A 19,482-nucleotide genomic window follows, 5' to 3' on the forward strand; every position below is an offset into this window, starting at 1 on the left:
GAGAGGCATGGCACCATAAGGGCTCCTGCAGGCAAAATGAAACATAAAATTCAAAGAACACTTTAATAGGTCTTTGAGTTTTTGTCCTAGAAACGTAATAAACACACCCTCAGAAACCTGACATGGCTGTAACCCGGTTGATGCGGGCAGGGCTTATTGCTGTCAGAGACGTATCAAGATGCTTTCTCATTCACACTACAAAAGAAGAAGCCACTTGAGAAATATCTCTTAAATGTGGACCGAGCAGGAATTTTCCAATGCCACACAGAAATCGTCACAGAGTCAGACTTCAGTAGCAATGTGCTCCAGCTGTGTGTGATTATGAGGTGTAACTCCTTCAGTTTTGGGTCAGACAAAAAGTGATAGTGAAGGTGTGTAGTGGACTGTTCCAGAAACACAGGCACCAGCCTATTGTAGACGTTAGAGGATCCGAAGATATCCCAGTGCAGTTATTACTACTGAACACAAATGACTTTTACCAGGAAATACCCTTGAGTAGTTTCTTTTTTTCCATCTCCTGCTTTTAATTAAATTAGTGTTGAGAGTCATCTCATTGAATACAGCCAGGACTTGTAAATGTAGTCCTCACTCCTATAGGATTTCTACCACTAAACCATGCAGTTGCCACATTTATACCCAAGCACCCTATGCAGTTTGTTAAAAACATATCCAAAGCACATAAAAAAATCTAGGCTATTGCTTTGCCAAAAAGTACCTGGACAAAGCACAATACATAATCAATTGGCAATCCAGCCATTAAAGTTGACAACACATGTCTCTTTATAAAGCTGTGTGAGACAGTAAGAGTATTCCAGAAAGCTAGATTTAGGGTTAGAGTTAGTCAGTTTGCCAGCTAATTTAAGCCCAAAGTTGAGGATTGTTCCATAGGAATCTCCCTCAGCTCTGTTCCTATTGGATAATTAACTGAATAAACTGTGAAACCAGTGTCATTTATTTTAAGAAGGCAAATATTTTATCACATGCAGGATTTGCATGTTGGAAAACCCATTAGATGAAGTGTGTTTTCTGTGTTTCAGAAGCTTCTCTTTGTCTGAAAGTGTCCACAGTGACAGATATGCGTGAGGCAAATATTTTCCACACATTGCTGTAGTTCAATGCCAAGAGCAGATGCTAGTGTTTCTTAGAAAGACAAAGAAAAGAACAATATGTGCCACAAGAAAAAGTCAAACCTAAACACAAAAAGCAGGGCTTACTCGATCCTGACGCGAGAAAGCCGTAGTTTTTTCAAAGGCTTGCGTACAGCAGGGGATACAGGGGAAAAGCCCTCACAGGACCTTTATATTCAGCAAACAGTCAACACTGTAGACATCTCCTCACATCAGTGTGTGTCAGACGTGTGAAGCGTTTGAGCTGAAATCACCCGGTTATACTTCCACACAAATATAATCCTTCAATAAAAATGTCACCCGTGTGGGAAAGCCTCCATTTCACATAAAACAAGACACATCATCACACTCTTACAGCCAAGAAAAGTACGGGTATGTGTGTGTGTGTGTGTGTGTGTGTGGAGATGTGTGGTTCATGTGTGAAAATACTAGATTAATAAACTAACAGCCACATAAATAATTAAAAAAGTGAAGTCTTAGCAAGTAAAACAAAACCTACAGATACCTCCAATATTTAACATTAGAATTGTTTTGTAAGAATACTCAAAGATATATATCTAGATGTTCTTTATTATCTGGTAAAGTATTCCAACAAATCATTTGTATGATTTGAAGCATTTCCAAAATGATCACCAGATCTGAAAGTCACCTTCCATTTGAAAAACACTTTCTCTTCATTGTGTGAATATAAGTCCAGAAAAAATAGCAGTAAAAGGATTCCTAAAATGGACAGGCTAGATTTAAGATGGTATCGCTTGCTAAGATATCATATTGCAGTGAGTGTGTTATGAAACCTCACACAGGTGTGGAGAGATTCTGCAGCACCTGCAAACAAAGCCCAACACACAAGATCTCTCCACACCACAGATCAGCCTCAATCTGCTAGCACACCTGGAAGAAGCCCACCCCGTTGCAATCATAATGTTTAAATACTAGCTTTCACGGCAGATAATTACTCAGAGGCCTGCAGCCCTGACCACAGATCAGCAATCAAACACCCACTCAACAGCTGGAGAGCAGACCTCCTGTACTCTGAATCCATACATTTTATCAACATTAATCTCTCATACCGCACAGAGCTACCTAACCCAGAACTGGAAAAGGGCTTCAAATGTTTATACACTGTTAGAAAAGGGTTCTACTGGGTGCACTGTACTTCTGCTACATGCAAATGTTTCAATGAAAATTACATTCATTTACTATTCTTACTAGCATTTGTAGTAGTGGTACTGTGATTCTATAGCCATGAACGAACTACCAGTGCACGTCGTATGTAGCACTTACCTAGTGTTTTGGAAAGAGGCCAAGTGAGATGAAATTACCTTTAACACAAACTTGTTTGAGTCTCACTAGTTTGATCTCTCCAAACAGTTTTTCTTTGTATAGTTCCAAACTGTAATCCAAGCTTACTTTACATCATTTCATGGCATTAGGCTCTAGTAGCAAGAAGTAAGAGAATTCAGCATTTGTTTAGGTTGTTTAAAGAGTTAACTTTAGCCAAACCCTAATATACAAAATTCTCATATATAGTCCATTCTTTCAGATAATTAGCTTCTGCTCCATTAGCTGTCTCAATAATTAAAGAGACATTAGGGTTACAGGAAAAAGATTTCTTTTCACCTCAGAGTGATGATATCTTTAGAACATTACAATCTGCTTTTCCCAACATTATCATGCATTTCATTCCTAATAAGAATATTTGGATATTCTTCTGCCTTTCAGTAAGTAATTTTCCCAAGTGACAATCACAGCCTACTTTCTACATCATCCATATTTCCACATAAGTGAGATCTTCATATGAATAATATACTAGGGCTGATTAATACTGATAAGCACATTAATAGGAAATATGCATAAGCCAGATGGTTACATGGGATTAAATGATCATGTTTGATGAGGTTCCTCGTGTAATTGCCATGCTCTGGATACAGTGTTTTGCCATTAGGGATAAAACCATTGGACAGAACGCATTGTCCCTTGATGTAAAAAAATAAAATAAAAGAATGCAAGAAAGCAACATGCATTCCTTTTTTTTTACATCAAGGAACAATGTGTTCTGTCCAATGGCAACTAAAGCTATAAAGGCTTTACTCTGTCTTTATCTATTGTGATATGCAGATGGTGGTCATCAACATTATAATGACCTTTGAGAGAAATATTCCTAACTGCCCCCTCAGTAACCAAAATGCTATTATCAGGTTGCCACAAAAGATAAATAATTAAATAAATAATAATAATAATTCATTCATCTTCTTTTCTGCTTGTCCATATAATATATATATATATATATATATATATATATATATATATATATATATAATTTAAAATCATGATTGAACACCAATCAGAGAATCAGCTCAAAATACACTTACTATAGAAGAAAATGTCAATGTGTTGTGGCAGGGCTTTTACCCAGAACCAATGGTGGCGCCAAAGAATCTCCTGTGGCATCACCCAAGACCTCTGTTGGCACCTTAATTGTAAAAAGGATAAAAATAATATTAAAATTCAGTTGAAATGAACATTGTCCTTTTTCATCTCACCATTGGTTTCTGCATGGCTCCTAAGGACCACCTAAGTGCAGGGTTGTGTTCCAGGTCCTGGTCCACTGGTCTCTCTGAGTGTGTCCATCTGTCTTGTCCAGCCCTCTGTAACCTCACTACTCCCTGCAGTGTGTGCCTTTGATTAAGCAGCATGCCTCTCCACCTGCAGTTCATGAAAGGCAAGAGAGCCGATTTTGATTATCCAGCTCCATGTCAACACAAGGCCCAGTGTCAAAGGTCATTGAAGGTCATCACCTCCCTGTTGGATGAGCTGCTTGGACAAAAATCTGATTGGCCTCACGTAATACTTCCATGGCAGTAGGCACGATTAAAAGAGCCAGGGACTGATCTAGGCTCCAGAAGGCCTGGGACTTAAGAGGAAAGTGCTGTGGTGTGGTGGGGGTGGGAGGTGGAACAGAGCTTAGTTTCAGCTGGTCCTCCTCCTTCTCCGCAGGGTCCAGTAACAAAGAAAGCGGGGTGTAGTCCAGGGCCTCGGGGGGCGGTCCTGGCACAGGCCCCTTAATCCATTAATGAATTCAATTAGAGCCCACGCCGGCCTGTGGCACAGACGGCTGCAAAATGTCCAACAGTGAAGGGACTCTTCCAGGAAGACAAGAGAACAATCAGTCGTATTCTCTTCACGCTGACCAGAAGCAGCCTGCAGGACAGGACAATGTCACAGACTGCTCAAATATTGTTTGAAAGTTGAAAATTGAAAAACAGTAAAGAAAAAAAAGACATCCCAAGAGATTGTTGTTTTAATCATGTACAAAACATTGTATGTTCTTTGCATCATGAAAGTCTCCTTCAGATTGATGGAGAAAGCTTGTTCAGCACAGGCTTTACTACACCATTAACAGTGAATGGCTATGCCCTTCATATTGTTTTTGTGTATTGTTGTGTTGCATGTTGAAAATCAAAGCATTGTACATGATTATTATTTTTATACTGTCACAAGCCATTGTTTCTTGATGTTGGGATTTTTGAAACAGAATGATTCCTGAAATTTTCCTCCAAGGCCCTGGGGTTGTGGGTTGAAGTCCCGCTCCAGGTGACTGTCTGTGAGGAGTTTGGTGTGTTCTCCCTGTTTCCGTGTGGGTTTCCTCTGGGTGCTCGGAATTCCTCCTGCGGTCCAAAAACAAATGTTGGTAGGTGGATTGGGGACTCAAAAGTGTCCATAGGTGTGAGTGAATGTGTGTGTGTTGCCCTGTAAAGGACTGCCTTGCGCCCAATGATTCCAGGTAGGCTCTGGACTCACCGTGACCCTGAACTAGATAAACGGTTACAGATAATGAATGAATGAATGAATGAATGGATGAATGAATGAATGAATGAATGAATTAGTGGTTCAGAAATAGCTGTGGTGGTGATTATAGTGCACTCTACCTAACTGGTATGGAAGCTAGCTTGTATTCTGGAGGGCATTTAAAAATAATAATAATAAATAAAAAGCCAAAAATGAAAGCATTAGTTAGTAATTTCCATAAAACGAAGGGGAATAGTAACTCAGTCTTTTTAAATTATACGCCAAGTGTTAAGATGTCATTAAATAAAACTGTTTGAGGGTGAACGCTACTAGTAACAGCTTCAATTGAACTTTTGTGAGATCTTTCTAACATCGCAGCAATAAGGAATAAAGTTGTCATAATTTAAGATATATGCACAGTGCAGAGCGGGTAGGAGACACAGACCAGATATGATACAGTCTGTTATGCTTTTAATTCTTCCAGGAGAAACATCTTCCTTTTCATTTCATATTGCAATGTGGGAAAAACATCTCAAAAAAAGTGGATAATATATGCAGTGTGGATATTAAACTTTGACACTGAAATAAGTTACATACTACACACTCAAAAATAAGTTCATATTAGTGCTGTATATGCAATTGATTTGCAACCCATGACACCAATAAAAAGCAGCTAAAGCCGCTGGCAGAACTGAAATTAATTGGCAGTGTGGAAAATAGTAAAGCAGCTCAAGCAGAGATTCACTGCCCACCTTAGTAATGTGAGCAAGTAACAACAAAAATGGACCATAGGTTCTATTAGCATGCAAATACCAGTAATAGCTTTTAAATTAACATGACCCTGCATTTGACTACTACACTAAATGTCACAGCTTCATGACCTTTACAGGGCGTTTCTGATAAAGATTTAATACTGGTCTTATGCAACTTTTGTTCTGACAAAACCTGAACAAAATATGGCTCATTTTTCATTTATCATTTCTGGACACCATGATCTGCACCTACAATTTCTAACTGGAAGTTGAAAATGAATACTAGTTTGTTATTATTCTATAGTGCCAGACACATATGGGTGTCATACAGGATTTTAGCCCCCAGAAGTAACACACAAACTATGAATTTCCAAAAAATTGATGATGACAAAAGGGTTATGTTGTTGGTCCTCTTTAATGTGGACAAAGCCATAGTGACTGATACATTTTGACAATGGAGAACATTTCTTTGACCAGTAGAAACCTGAAAATGGATCTAGCCCCACCCGAACTCTCCAGGTATACAGGTCCATATTAGCACTACCAATTCACATTCAGTAAAATTTAATACTGACTCAGTTTGTGTTTGGATACAAAGAAGTTTAACAGACCACAACATTTCAATCTGCCAGTTTAGACATATTTTGGAGATTTTTGATATTGTTCGTGAGAGACACACTTCTTTAAACTGGATGCATCAGCATTTTCTAGACAAAGAAAAAGCAAAAATCTATTCCTACACAATGTATGGAACTGACATCTTAGTCCCTTTTCACAGAACTGTGCACTAGATATTTGATAACGTGCCACAAAGTGTAAATATAGCTGATCTCCATATTTGAGTTCAGGGCCTAGACTTAGGGCTGATGCAGTCAAAGAACTTCCTTTGCAGTGTTTTAACAGAGCTCAACACTGCAATATGCAATATTACTGCCCCAAATTACTTAATTTATCCTGACTGTAGTGCTACACTCCTGTCATCTGGAACTGGCCTGAACTGCTCCTTTTGAGGCTGCTCCATGACTTGGTGCTTTTGGAGGCAGTTGGGCTTTGATAGCTGAATGATAGGTAGCTAGATGAGATTTCTAATTCGCATTTGCCCATTTCACAGTGACCTTTTAGGCACAGATTTACATATTGCTTCACCTAAATTGCATGGCTCTCTCATTTCATTTAGTTGAAAGCCGAAATTCTCCCAAACAGGCGAAGTTGTGTTTGGTTTTGCGGCTAGGTTTGCTGCCATAGTGTCCATTTTATAAAACGAAAACTAACTCATGTTAAATGCAATATCAATCTATAACAGAACACATTCTTAAAATAGAACCTGCTTGAAATTCCGACCCTGCCAATGACAAAGAGAAATAAAAAGAAGAGACTAGTATCACTGTAGTTTCTCCTACTTAATAATTCTTAATACTTCTCTTGAAGAAAAAAAAGCCCAGGGATTTCTCATCTTTTGAGATTTAGTGGATTTCGTAGTACAGCCTCACAGTTTGCTTCAATTTTCCAAACTAACAACTTATTTGCAACTAATTAATAGGAACAGGAATCTCAACCATTTCTAATTCATACTACGTCCTTTTGAAATGAACAACTATAGCTTTCATTAGGGGCAGAATTAGCTCAAATCCCATTTAAGGGCATTTCTCCAAAGGGATTTAAAAAGAATCACTGCCGAGTCTCCTCAGCTATCAAAAAGCAGCAGCTGAACAATAACATTTTCCTATGAATAAAGTGATGCATTACAAGAAACTTTGTTGGGAACAAGGCCCAGCATGTTACATAATGTGAATGTGACTGCATGAGCGGGAGTAAAAGATAGCCACAAACGAATTTAAAGGGTGACCTGTCTGCATTCTGTTCAAGGGCTCATGAATAATGCTACCAAGGTTGCTACAAGAAAGCATGCTATTCAAAATACTCAAAGGCTATGTAGGTTCAGAAAAGTGCAAATGGAATGCAAAGGTTGTATTATAATGACCCAGTATAAAGCCTGGCATTGAAAGAAATGCTGGAACATTTAAAAATCTCATAAATACCAAAGAAACTTAAGCAAGCCACCAGTGTCCTTAGGGTTCCAATATGGACAGCTACTCAAACATGGTTTGCCATTGCTGAAATTATGCCCATAAATCTATATATAAAAGATTGTTCTAGTTATTAATAGCTACTGCATAAAATTCTGGCAGCCACTGCATCCATCCATCCATTATCTGTAACCGCTTATCCAATTTAGGGTCGCGGGGGGTCCAGAGCCTACCTGGAATCATCGGGCGCAAGGCGGGAATACACCCTGGAGGGGACGCCAGTCCTTCACAGGGCAACACAGACACACACACATTCACACTCACACCTACGGACACTTTCGAGTCGCCAATCCACCTGCAACATGTGTTTTTTGGACTGTGGGAGGAAACCGGAGCACCCGGAGGAAACCCACGCGGACACGGGGAGAACACACCAACTCCTCACAGACAGTCACCCGGAGCTGGAATCGAACCCACAACCTCCAGGCCCCTGGAGCTGTGTGACCGCGACACTACCTGCTGCGCCACCGTGCCGCCCCAGCCACTGCATGTGTTCCCCAAAACATTATAGTCAAGTTTGCCAGAATTCCTTCTTTAAGGAATGACAGCATGCAACAACTGGCTAAGCGGTGTATTCCCAGAATGATATCAGTCTATTTTTTTATTCAGCCCCAAAATCAACAAAGGAAAAGAAACAACAACCCAAAGAAGAAGCAATACATTAACAAATGTATAACCGCAGTCAAGTCATGTAAAAAAAAACGACTCTAATTTTCCAGTACAATGTATTGTGAGTAAGGAAAATAGAAAAGGGATTTTGAAAATTAGAACCAATGCAAACTCACTCCAGGGTGTTGTAAAACGCTGGCTTTTTGTGCTAAGGACACTTGAGGTGCAGTCATAAAGAAAGGGCTGAGGTGCAGTCATTATGAAAGGGAGTCAGTTGTTTATAGTTACATTATTGGTGCCTCAGCTTCAAGTTGAACCCTTTGTCTTCCTTGGAAACAATGGCTGAATGGTTCCAGTCTTTAAAGCACATAATGACATTTTTAGTTCTGAAATGTTTGTGTGCTAATAAGTGCTGAAATCACAAGGAGATGCAGGTGTGCTGGCTTTGTTATTTTTCACAGAGTAGAACCTTTGTCAGTTGTTTCTTCAGTTTTGGCACAAAATAAAATGGCTAGGTCCAACCGGATTCCTATTTTATATATTTGTTACTGCAAACTGAAAAAGGACACTTTGGTGGACATCTGTGGTCAATAAACGTCAGTACAGTTATTTACAGCCTGTGGAAACAGACACAGCTCACGCAATATCTTTCCAACTATTGCATATTGCACAAGTTACATCTTTTATTAAATAAATGGCACAGAGATATGATTATTTTGAAATTATTATTATGTTTTCCTATGGTTTTAGGAAAAGGAAGTGTGTTGAGCCAAAACAAAATAGTTTGTTGAATTGTTTGTGTTTATGGACAATGAAACGAGTCTGATAATGAATTTGTTTTCTGATGTTTGGTGCCCAATGTATTAAATGTTAATGAATAGTACTTCATCACCCCTAAAGGCTTGTATGGGAACTCACATTTAATTATTAATTACGTGACTTGCATATTATTTGAATAGTGGTTACCAAATAAACAGAACAACCGAAAACTAGTGGGCAATGTTTAATAAAAGTATAATTAGCTTAGAGTTCAAAGGGGTTAAAAGTCTTTCCTCTAAACCCACTAAAACATGAAAAGGTCCCCAAAACTTGGAGTACTGTAATGGAGCTAATAGTGAAGGTAGAGAGATGAGCACGGATACCTGTGGAAATGCAGGTTCCCCCTTGTCTCAGAAGAGGGTTTAATGGTAAGATTTATGGCCGTCCACATTGCTCTGGGCAGGGGGTGGGGTTGCTAGGTGACTGCCTCCAACCTCTGGCCTGTGGCTAGACCTTAAAACCGCTCCAGACGGCAAGCCTAGCCTCAGGCTGTGGGTCTGCAGCAGAGACCTCCTTCACGGAGCCTGAGAAAATACATAGGAGAAAGACTGGGTGTGGGTATGAAGGTAGAGAAATTTGACAAGCAGATGAAGAAAGGAACAAATAACATTTATTTAAATGTATTTAAATATGCACTAAGGTGTCCCCCTGCAGCTCTATAGGCAATTCAGAGGGGTTTTTTTATTAGCCAGTGCTTTTTCATCCAGATCACATCGTCCTTCACCATGCCAATGGAAATAAGAACAAAACTCTGCAGAACAGACCTGTTTCGAGAATGGTGCTGGCAATAAATTCATAAAGTTGTACAAGTTCCACTGATGCTTGAAAGTAACTTTGGATAGTGACATTTTTTGGAATTATGTCAAGTGTCCTCTACTTGGTAAGTTCAGTTTTATTGCATTAATGAAACATACTTTTTTCATATCAATACTGGTTTAGGCTACTCCACACATCTCTGATGGTGCTGCATTTAGAGAAAGTGATGTGTTTTTTTCCACTTTTCTCCTCCTACACATTACATCACTTTGCTGGCTCCTACACAATGCACAATGAAAACATTGGATCACACATTAGAAAGTCAGTATGCATTGGTTTACTGTTAAATGCAAATATTAAGCTGCCATTTGCTTGCATATGAAAAGCTTACAAATGAAACCTTACAGTAGCACATAAAAGAAGAGCATGCCACAGAGGAATGATTCATTCACAACTGCTTCATTTTAAAGTACTTTGCCACAAAAACATAAAAATATGTAACAACAATGTAAAATAATATTTGAAAGTATTTCTATAAAGTGCAATTAATAAGTTTGCAGTGCCTTAATAAACCAGTTTATGCACAACAAAGCGAGTGCCCCATGTCCATGTATAAAACAGGTTTACTATAGAATCTAAAAAAATCTTGTACACTTGTACAGCGTGGGCCATTTATATGGATACACATTAATAAAATGGGAATGGTTGGTGATATTAACTTCCGGTTTGTGGCACATTAGTATATGGGAGGAGGGAAAATTTTCAAGAGGTGTGGTGACCATGGTGGCCATTTTGTAGTCGGCCTTTTTGGATCCAAGTTTTGTTTTTTTCCAAATGGAAGAGGGTCATGTGACACATCAAACTTATTGGGAATTTCACAAGAAAAACAATGGTCTGCTTGGTTTTAATTTATTCTTTCATGAGTTATTTACAAGTTTCTTACAAGTATTCTTATAAGGTTCTTATAAAATGTGTTCAAAGTGCTACCCATTGTGTTGGATTGTCAATGCAACCCTCTTCTCCCACTCTTCACACACTGATAGCAATACTGCAGGAGAAATGCTAGCACAGGCTTCCAGTATTTCGTAGTTTCAGGTGCTGCACATCTCGTATCTTCACAGCATAGACAATTGCCTTCAGATGACCCCAAAGATAAAAGTCTAAGGGGGTCAGATCGGGAGAGCTTGGGGCCATTCAACTGGCCCACGACAACCAATCCACTTTCCAGGAAACTGTTCATCTAGGAATGCTCTGACCGAACACCCATAATGTGGTGGTGCACCATCTTGCTGAAAAAACTCAGGGAACGTGCCAGCTTCAGTGCATTGAGAGGAAAACACATCATCATGTAGCAATTTCTCATATCCAGTGGCCTTGAGGTTCCCATTGATGAAGAATAGCCCCACTATCTTTGTACCCCATATACCACACCATACCATCAAGATGTGCAGCACCTAAAACTACGAATAATGGAAGCCTGTGCTAGCATTTCTCCTGCAGTGTTGCTATCAGTGTGTGAAGAGTGGGAGAAGAGGGTTGCATTGACAATCCAACACAATGGGCAGCACTTTGAACACATGTATAAGTGGTCAGAAACTTGTAAATAACTCATGAAATAATAATGTTACGTTTGATGTGTCACATTACCCTCTTCCCATTGAAAAAAGAAAAGTTGGATCCAAAATGGCAAAATGGCCCCCCCAATATACTAATGTGTCACAAGGAGTTAATATCACCAATCGTTTCCTTTTTATTAAGGTGTATCCATATAAATGTCCCACCCTGTATATCAGGATATTTGCTGTTTCATAACATAAACATGAGACTTTAAAGAACATTACTTTTAAACAGAATTTGGGTCCAATTTACTGAAAGATAAAAAAAACCCTAAAATTAGATTTCAGAAATAAAACTTCATTGTGCTACTTACAAACAATACTACTGCACAAACAAATGCATATAACTTATGTGACATACATGTTTGTAAGAACAGTATTAAGAGGCAGGTTTGAGTATGTAGCAACTGTGTAACACCATAATGCCAGAAAACTGTGGCACAACTGCAGAGGTTCATTATTTACATGGCAAAAGGCCGTAATAAGGCAGTAATAATTTGTCTCCTCTGCATACATAGTGTGCTAGTGGAGCATTACATAAAACAAGTCTATGGTTCAGCTAACTGTTAGCTGCATAACTTCATTTCAAAGCCTGCAGTTAACAAATATATTAGTATTAACCACATCACTCTTTCAGTATTTGACCTCCATGGATTACCATTCATATCTGCTCATTTTCTCACCCTCAAGAGATAAAGACAAAAGGGCCACTTCTGATGCATTTACAATCAGTTCCATTCCCTACACAGTCTCTGAAATTAAACAAATATAGGGAGACAAATATTTGGCCCTGGACAGTTAACCAGTAAAAACTGGTTAAAAAATTACTTGTTGTGATCATTCTTCAGACCAATCAGAGATGCATTGTCTGAGGTCCCTACACTGTGTTGGCCACAAGTAAGTATAACTTCATTTTCATTAGAGGGTATCTGTAATACTGACTTGTTTCTTTATTATTATTCTATTTTGTTTTTGTACCACCACAACACACATTAGCCTCCTGAGAAAATGAGGAAAAATTATTTTTGAAAAAATTGCTTTTTTATTGGTCTGCATTCTCTCGAAATAGCCAATTAGTGTGCATTAACATCTCCCAAATTCCCTGGACAGTCATCCTGAAAAGATACAAATAGATGAGAAAAAGTCTCCAAAGCAAAAAACATCCAACCATTCAGTTCTGAAAGCTTCTTCTGGTGTTTTCCCATAAATGAAAAACCTTTTAAAAGATCTACTTCACCCATGTCCTAAACAATAGGCATCCTTGGTCATGTTGAGCAAGAAAGGCAACATCTTTTTGTTTGTCAGATTGATTTTTAGATTTCTTTTCTTAACCACTCGGCATGTCGTTCCTCATGTACTCTCCCTTTGCCAAATATTTTCACAGAACACAAAGAAATGAGAGTCCATTCCTGCATAAAACCTCTTTAGTTTTGTTTGTTTTTCTTCTTTTCTTTAAACCATGGGTGCCTATAGTTACAGCGGCTATCTGCATTCACATGCAAAAAATATTTAGCATATAGTTACTAGCAATAGGCTTTCTCTCTTTTTTTGGGCATTATCCTACATTTAGGAAGAAAAGACACAGAAATTTGATCAAAACCATGAGGGTAGATGTTGTGAATATTTATTTATTTATTTATGGTTATACTTATATGGCACCTTTCTAGACACCCAAGTATGCTTTACCAATAACACTGCACAGAACTGCATTCCATTCGACACTCAATCAACACACAAACTGGCGAGAAGCAGCAGCCAAAGGTACAAATCGTACTCTCAAACAGGAACTGCATCAGGCACTAGGGGGTTCATCCAGGATAGAGTGACCATCCATATCTGGACATATACACAGACATTCATACACACACACAACCTTTCACTCAAACCAGTTTGTGGGAAGAAACCTGAAACCTCAGAAAACATGGAAACTCCACCCAGATAGGATTTAATAATAATCCATTCATCCACTGTGGGAGGAAACCGGAGCACCCGGAGGAAACCCACGAGGCCAACACACCAACTCCTCACAGACAGTCACCCGGAGCGGGAATCGAACCCACAACCTCCAGGCCCCTGGAGCTGTGTGACTGCGACACTACCTGCTGCGCCACCGTGCCGCCGATTTAATAATAATGAATAATAATAATACATTACATTTATAAAGTGCTTTTCAAGTACTTAAAGTCGCTTACAGTTTTCAGAACAAATTTTGATTTGAGCACAAGATCACAGCAACAAGAGGCACATGTTCTAACCACCAAGCCACGGTGCCACCCAATGCGAAGTTGAACAGATATATGGGGTATATGCATACCAGATTGCATTCACTTGCAACAGACGTTTGCAAAGTATTTACAAGCATTTCCATTTCCTACACTGTGTTTGAAGATAAACAAAAGAGAAGATAAAGATTTGATCCAGAACACTTGGATGGGTGTTCGGATTCAGTAAAGGCCCTTCGGACTAAAGCAAAAACCTTGAATACAATGCAATCTCTTTCTCAGAGCCCCACACAAAAGAAGAAATGACAAACTGTGGTGGATGATTTTCACGCTACACGCGCTCCTTATGTGTCTGTGTGCAGGCTTTAAATTGCTTTGCTCTAACAGAAAAATGCACAAACTCTGTGTGGCTGCCATGCCACTGGGTTGTGTGGCTCCTTCCTCTGAGCATGAAAATGGCGATCCAGGACAAATCACACTAAAATGAAACATCACAAAAGGGCTATTTGTGCTCATCACAACATATTTGGAACAACAGGCAGCAGAGCGACATGAAAGTCGTGAAAAAATACAGTGTGTGTGTGTGGGCTACTGTTGTGTTGAGGCCCTTTTTTTGTACTGAAGCCTAAATTGAAAAATCCAGTGAGTGATTTACTCCTGTGTGATCGGCCTCCTCAGGGACACAGAGGGATGGTAATGAATAGCTATGATGGAGAAAGGTATTAATCATGTGTAATCATGTCTAAAAGGTCCCCTGACAGGTAAAAATGGCACCCTTATGGTTCGCACTTACAACCATCTATCAGCATCGGTGCCCCTTTTGTGTTTACGAGGGCGTGTGCGTGTGAGCATACGTGTGTGTGCGTGCACGCATTAGTGTGCAAAAGACAGAGGTCTGTGCTTTTCACAGGCCATTCTTACTTTGATTGCATCCAAACATCAGTGTGCTCAGTCACATCAAACCAACTGGACGCTCATACTCAAACCAGTCCTTTTGTATATTCTAGCACAGCTAGGTCCACTGCAGCAAATCATCAGACTTTACACATTCTAGCCAGACACAGCCAGTCACAACACAAGAGAACAGACAGTAAAGAAAAATTACTGTCCAAATTACCATGTCCAAATAATTTTTCTTCTAGTTTGTGCTGTTAATTAGCAAACATTGCTGACAAACTCTAAAAGTCAGCAACCACATAAATCTTTCCTGTAAGTACATCTCCAAAACTCTAAAGAGGCTCAAACCACATGCAGGTTTTCATTAGTTTCACACAGACATTTAAGACAGAATAAGTCATAATGTTAAATACAAATGCAGCCCACATGCCAATCAGAGCAGTCTAGGATCATGAAAGTAGTTACAGTTTAGGTCCAAGGGGTTAGAATTAATGAGCCAACAATAATGGAGTTCTGAGTGAAACGATCCTATTGCACCAGTGATACCTAACAGGTGAAAATTGCGATTCAGGTAAATTCTGCCCTATCAATCAACCGCAGGGTTTAGAAAACGTTGGTCAGTGGGAGTCACTTCTTACAGTTCGTGCCTCTAAAACAAATAAACAAACAAACAAATAAATAGACTACATTATCAGTATTAGTGTCATTTTCAAATAATCTACTGTTTACCAAAAAACAAAAAATAAACACATAACTAAAACATTGTAGAGTATTATATCAAAACGTGTGTTTACCTTAGTTTTTAAAATTATGGGTTTACATTATTCTTAAAACACTTTAACTGTAATAAGTGTTCACTAATATAAGCAAAGTATAGCCATTTTAAAACAATGAAAAATATACCAAACATGTCTCTGTCTTATGATTCCTTCAAATTTGTTTTAATTAATATATTTAACACCTGTTTATGATTTTACCAAAGGAAACGTTATATTTTAAGAGTCTTAATCTAGTGGCTATAATCAAACTGTATGAAATAACAGGCAGTTAAACAGGAGAAAGTTACACAAATGTGAAATTTTCTGTCCTTGAACCACAGCACTTTTTCAGCTTTGCTCTGTATAATGTCATTTTAACCATGAATATACAGCATAATATTAGAATTGTACATTTAACCCTTTGGTTATGCTAGATCAAGCTAATGCTCAAAGCTTGCTAGCTCAACTGAAACTTATCTCCACAAGAAAATAATCTACATTAACTTGACAATCTGAACCGTCAATACCTTTTTTTCAGATCTCTATAGACTTGTAGCCAAAAAAAAGAAAAACAAATGTAAGCAGGCATGACTGACTGAAATTGAAGCTAAAATCTCTACTCTACTCTACTCTCTGGCTCAGCTCAATGTTTTTCTTTCCGGGGCGGGACCAATCTGCCCGCTCCAATAAGAAGCTTGTATTATGTATATCAGCCATTAGGACACAATCTTCAAAAAAATAACCACAGACGAAGCTCCAGTTGATTAGTAAAGTGAAGAACCACACACACACACACACACACACAGACATATGCATGTATTATGCAGAACTGTAAGGGCATAAGTCCAGTTTCATTAAAATTTCTGTTTTTAAATTTATAAATAAGGGTTTTGTTTATTTTTTATTTTTACATTCATGTGGTTGAATTTATAGAAAGTTTAAGAAAAATCCTGATTTGAAACCACTACTCTGACCAAATTGCACCAAACACTAGAGATGATGTAAACATGTAGGGTGACCAGACGTCCTATTTACCCGGACATGTCCTCTTTTTTAGACTTAAAATAATGTGCGTGAATTTCACAAACGTATGGGATTTTGTTTTTCTGGAGCTTACATAGAATTTCGAGAAGCGCTTCGTTCACAAACTAGTCGCTTGAGCGAGAAGGGGGCGTGGTGAAGTAGCCTGATTGGACGGTCTGACTGCTGGACTACCGTTATTGGTCGATAACCTTCTCTGTAAACATTTAATTGGTCAGTCTGCACGTCAGTAGTCCTTGTTTACGTCAGAGGCAAAGCACATGTATCTACCCTCATCTCGAGCAGCTATGCCGAAACGTAAATGTAAGTTCTCGGATGAATTAAAAAAAGAAATTCCCATGTTTTCCCATGTGTAGTAAATAAAGGTGTAAAGGACCTAAAAGCACACATAGGTTCAGCTAAGCATAAAACGGCAGCGAGGGGCGAGAGCTTAATCAAGCTCAATCTGAACAGAGCTTGTTTAGTCTTAAAGGCATAGCAACATTCAGCTTGCTGCTTTTTTGTCCTTTTTTTGAGGCATAATTATAAACGAGTAGCTGTTTCTAGCATGTGCATGATACATGTGTGGAAGTGTGTGTCTGCAGAGTGACTAGTGACAGATGAGGCTAAAATCAAGGCTAATCCTGATTATCACAAAGAGTTCTACACATCGAAGATTACATTCATTAATTCAGCTGATGGTGTGGGCCAGCATCTCTAATACTTGCATTTAGCTGTCTTAGGAGCGCTAACAAATGAGAAGCGGGACTGTGGAGCATGGGTAGGCAAACACACACACACACACACACACACAGAGAGAGAGAGAGAGAGCAAGTGACAGTATCCTGAGACAACAGCGGACACCTCAGCCGTCCTCTCCATTGATTTATCGGCATGTCTTAAATTAACCCATTGAAAAACCTGCGAGTGTTAAGTCAACACTAGAATGAGCTTCAATGGTGCCTGTCTGTTGGTGATCTCTGAGCAATACAGTGGCCCTGCTGGAATCTGAGATGTTTTCACACCGTTTAATTTGTTTTTACTCACAGGGCTTTTAAAGCTCCCCATTCTGCCACATACTACTCTGACAAGGTCAGCTCTACTAAGCACATGAATGGGCCGAACACAATTGAGCCTGATTGGATGTTTGTTGAGGGGAAAAATGCCAAGTGAGGTTCAAGTTAGGTTCATCAAGTGTGATATGCTAAATTGCCATAAACAAAAACATAGGCATAGCAACCAGCCAGGAACTGATTGGGCTTGATCCTTTTTTTGTTTAGCCTCTCAGTTGCCTGGTCTGCAGTTGAGGTAGCAACTTCCTCTGAAGACTCCTTCACAGTGAGAATCTGTCATTTTTTTATGGCAAAAAAGGATTTTCAAGTGCATCGAAAACACAAATTAAACACACTCATCAATGAGGTGGCGTGGTAGATAGTGTCACAGTCACACAGCTCCAGGGACCTGTAGGTTGTGGGTTCAAGTCCCACTCCAGGTGACTGTCTGTGAGGTGTGTTCTCACTGTGTCCGCATGGGTTTCCTCCATGTGCTCCGGTTTCCTCCCACGGTCCAAAAACACATGTTGGTAGGTGGATTGGCGACTCAAAAATTATTCGTAGGTGTTAGTGTGTGTTGCCCCTCCAGGGTGTGTTCCTGCCTTGCTCCCAGTGATTCCAGGTTGGCTCTGGACTCACTGCAACCCTGAACTGGATAAGTGATTACAGATAATGAATGAACACTCATGAATCATTTCCCAAAATATAAATTAAAATCTTTAGTGAATCATCCATTGAAAGATGCTAGCCACTGCCCACTAAGTGCTAGAGTAAACAGACTGGCAGTTAGTGCTTTCCTCCTAATATTCTGATGTGTCCAGTGACATGTTTAATATATGAAGTCAGGCTTCACATGTCTCAGTGGGAACATGTACTAGCTTTCACCCTCTCAACATGGTGGCCTTGGGAGATTGTGAAATAGCAATTAATAAAACTGGGTAAAAACAGGATTTAAAATATAAATTATTAAAAGCATTCAAATGTCTAAACCAGCTTTTGACTGTTCATGCACTGAAGAAAGCAGAGAAACAGAAAGCATGGATGGAGAGGGCAGACAGTTGATAGTGGCCATAACATGCTCTTCCCCTTCTGCCTGTCTGAAGATATATGTCCTTGTTTGTTCAACAAACTGCAATCAGCAAGCAAGGGTTTTCTGTAGTGAGCTCCCGAGCTGTTGAAGAATGATCCTGAGCCTGTGGCTGCTCATATGTGACAGAGGCAGAGCCGATATGCAGCAGGCAGTTAAGGTGGTCATCTATCACACAGCTGGACGTGGTTTGCGCTGCTGTCTGGGTGTGAAACGTAGCATTACACTGCCTATTCTTGTACGTTATTTTCCTTCTCTTGTTCCCTGAGGACTATTATTCCCAGACCGCTGTGTGTAGAAACACAGGAAATGCTTGATTTCAGGGGGTAAATATAAATAAATAAATCTAAAAAAAATATTATTTAAAAAAATATTACTTCTCCTTTCCATCTCTCAATTTGTATTGGGGACATGGTAGTGTCACTGAGGCAAAGCTGAAATTTGTTTAACGTGAGTTAGTGAGGTTACATGAATTACTGTCAGTAATTAGTATAAACGTTCTTAAAATACCTGGCATAGTGAATGACTTGGTAGAAATGTTTATTCTTTAAAATTTACAAAGATTCTTCCCATACAAATGTATAAGTAAATGAATATATGAATGTACAGTTTGTATGTGTTCTTATCAGAAATATCCACTAAGTGGTTTTTAGGCAACCAAAAATTATGTGACCATACTGGGACAACATTTTGTTTCAGGAAATGATTTTTTAAAAATTATTCATTATGTAATGTTCAATGAGGTATTTTAGATGTTTTAATTATCTACACTCAGGTTTAATTATAGAGAGCTTATGTTTGGTCCATAACATTTTAACAATAAGCAGGTAAAAAAATAAATAAATAATCACACAAAAGGCATCATGTAATGCCACTCTAGCCCTCAGTCTG

The 19,482-nt window shown here is 39.0% G+C and overlaps 1 long non-coding RNA gene across 1 annotated transcript; it reads right to left on the minus strand.

Moving 5' to 3' along the window:
* Nucleotides 1–4,726: 4,726 nt before the first annotated feature.
* On the minus strand, nucleotides 4,727–16,064 carry LOC136701788 (uncharacterized). The gene is made up of 3 exons (XR_010803865.1): nucleotides 15,960–16,064; nucleotides 9,507–9,707; nucleotides 4,727–4,795 (listed from the first exon to the last, which is right to left on the minus strand). It is a non-coding gene; the product is annotated as an uncharacterized lncRNA (long non-coding RNA).
* Nucleotides 16,065–19,482: the final 3,418 nt, after the last annotated feature.

Source organism: Hoplias malabaricus, chromosome 7 (assembly GCF_029633855.1).
Source record: "Hoplias malabaricus isolate fHopMal1 chromosome 7, fHopMal1.hap1, whole genome shotgun sequence".
NCBI classification, from domain to species: domain Eukaryota; kingdom Metazoa; phylum Chordata; class Actinopteri; order Characiformes; family Erythrinidae; genus Hoplias; species Hoplias malabaricus.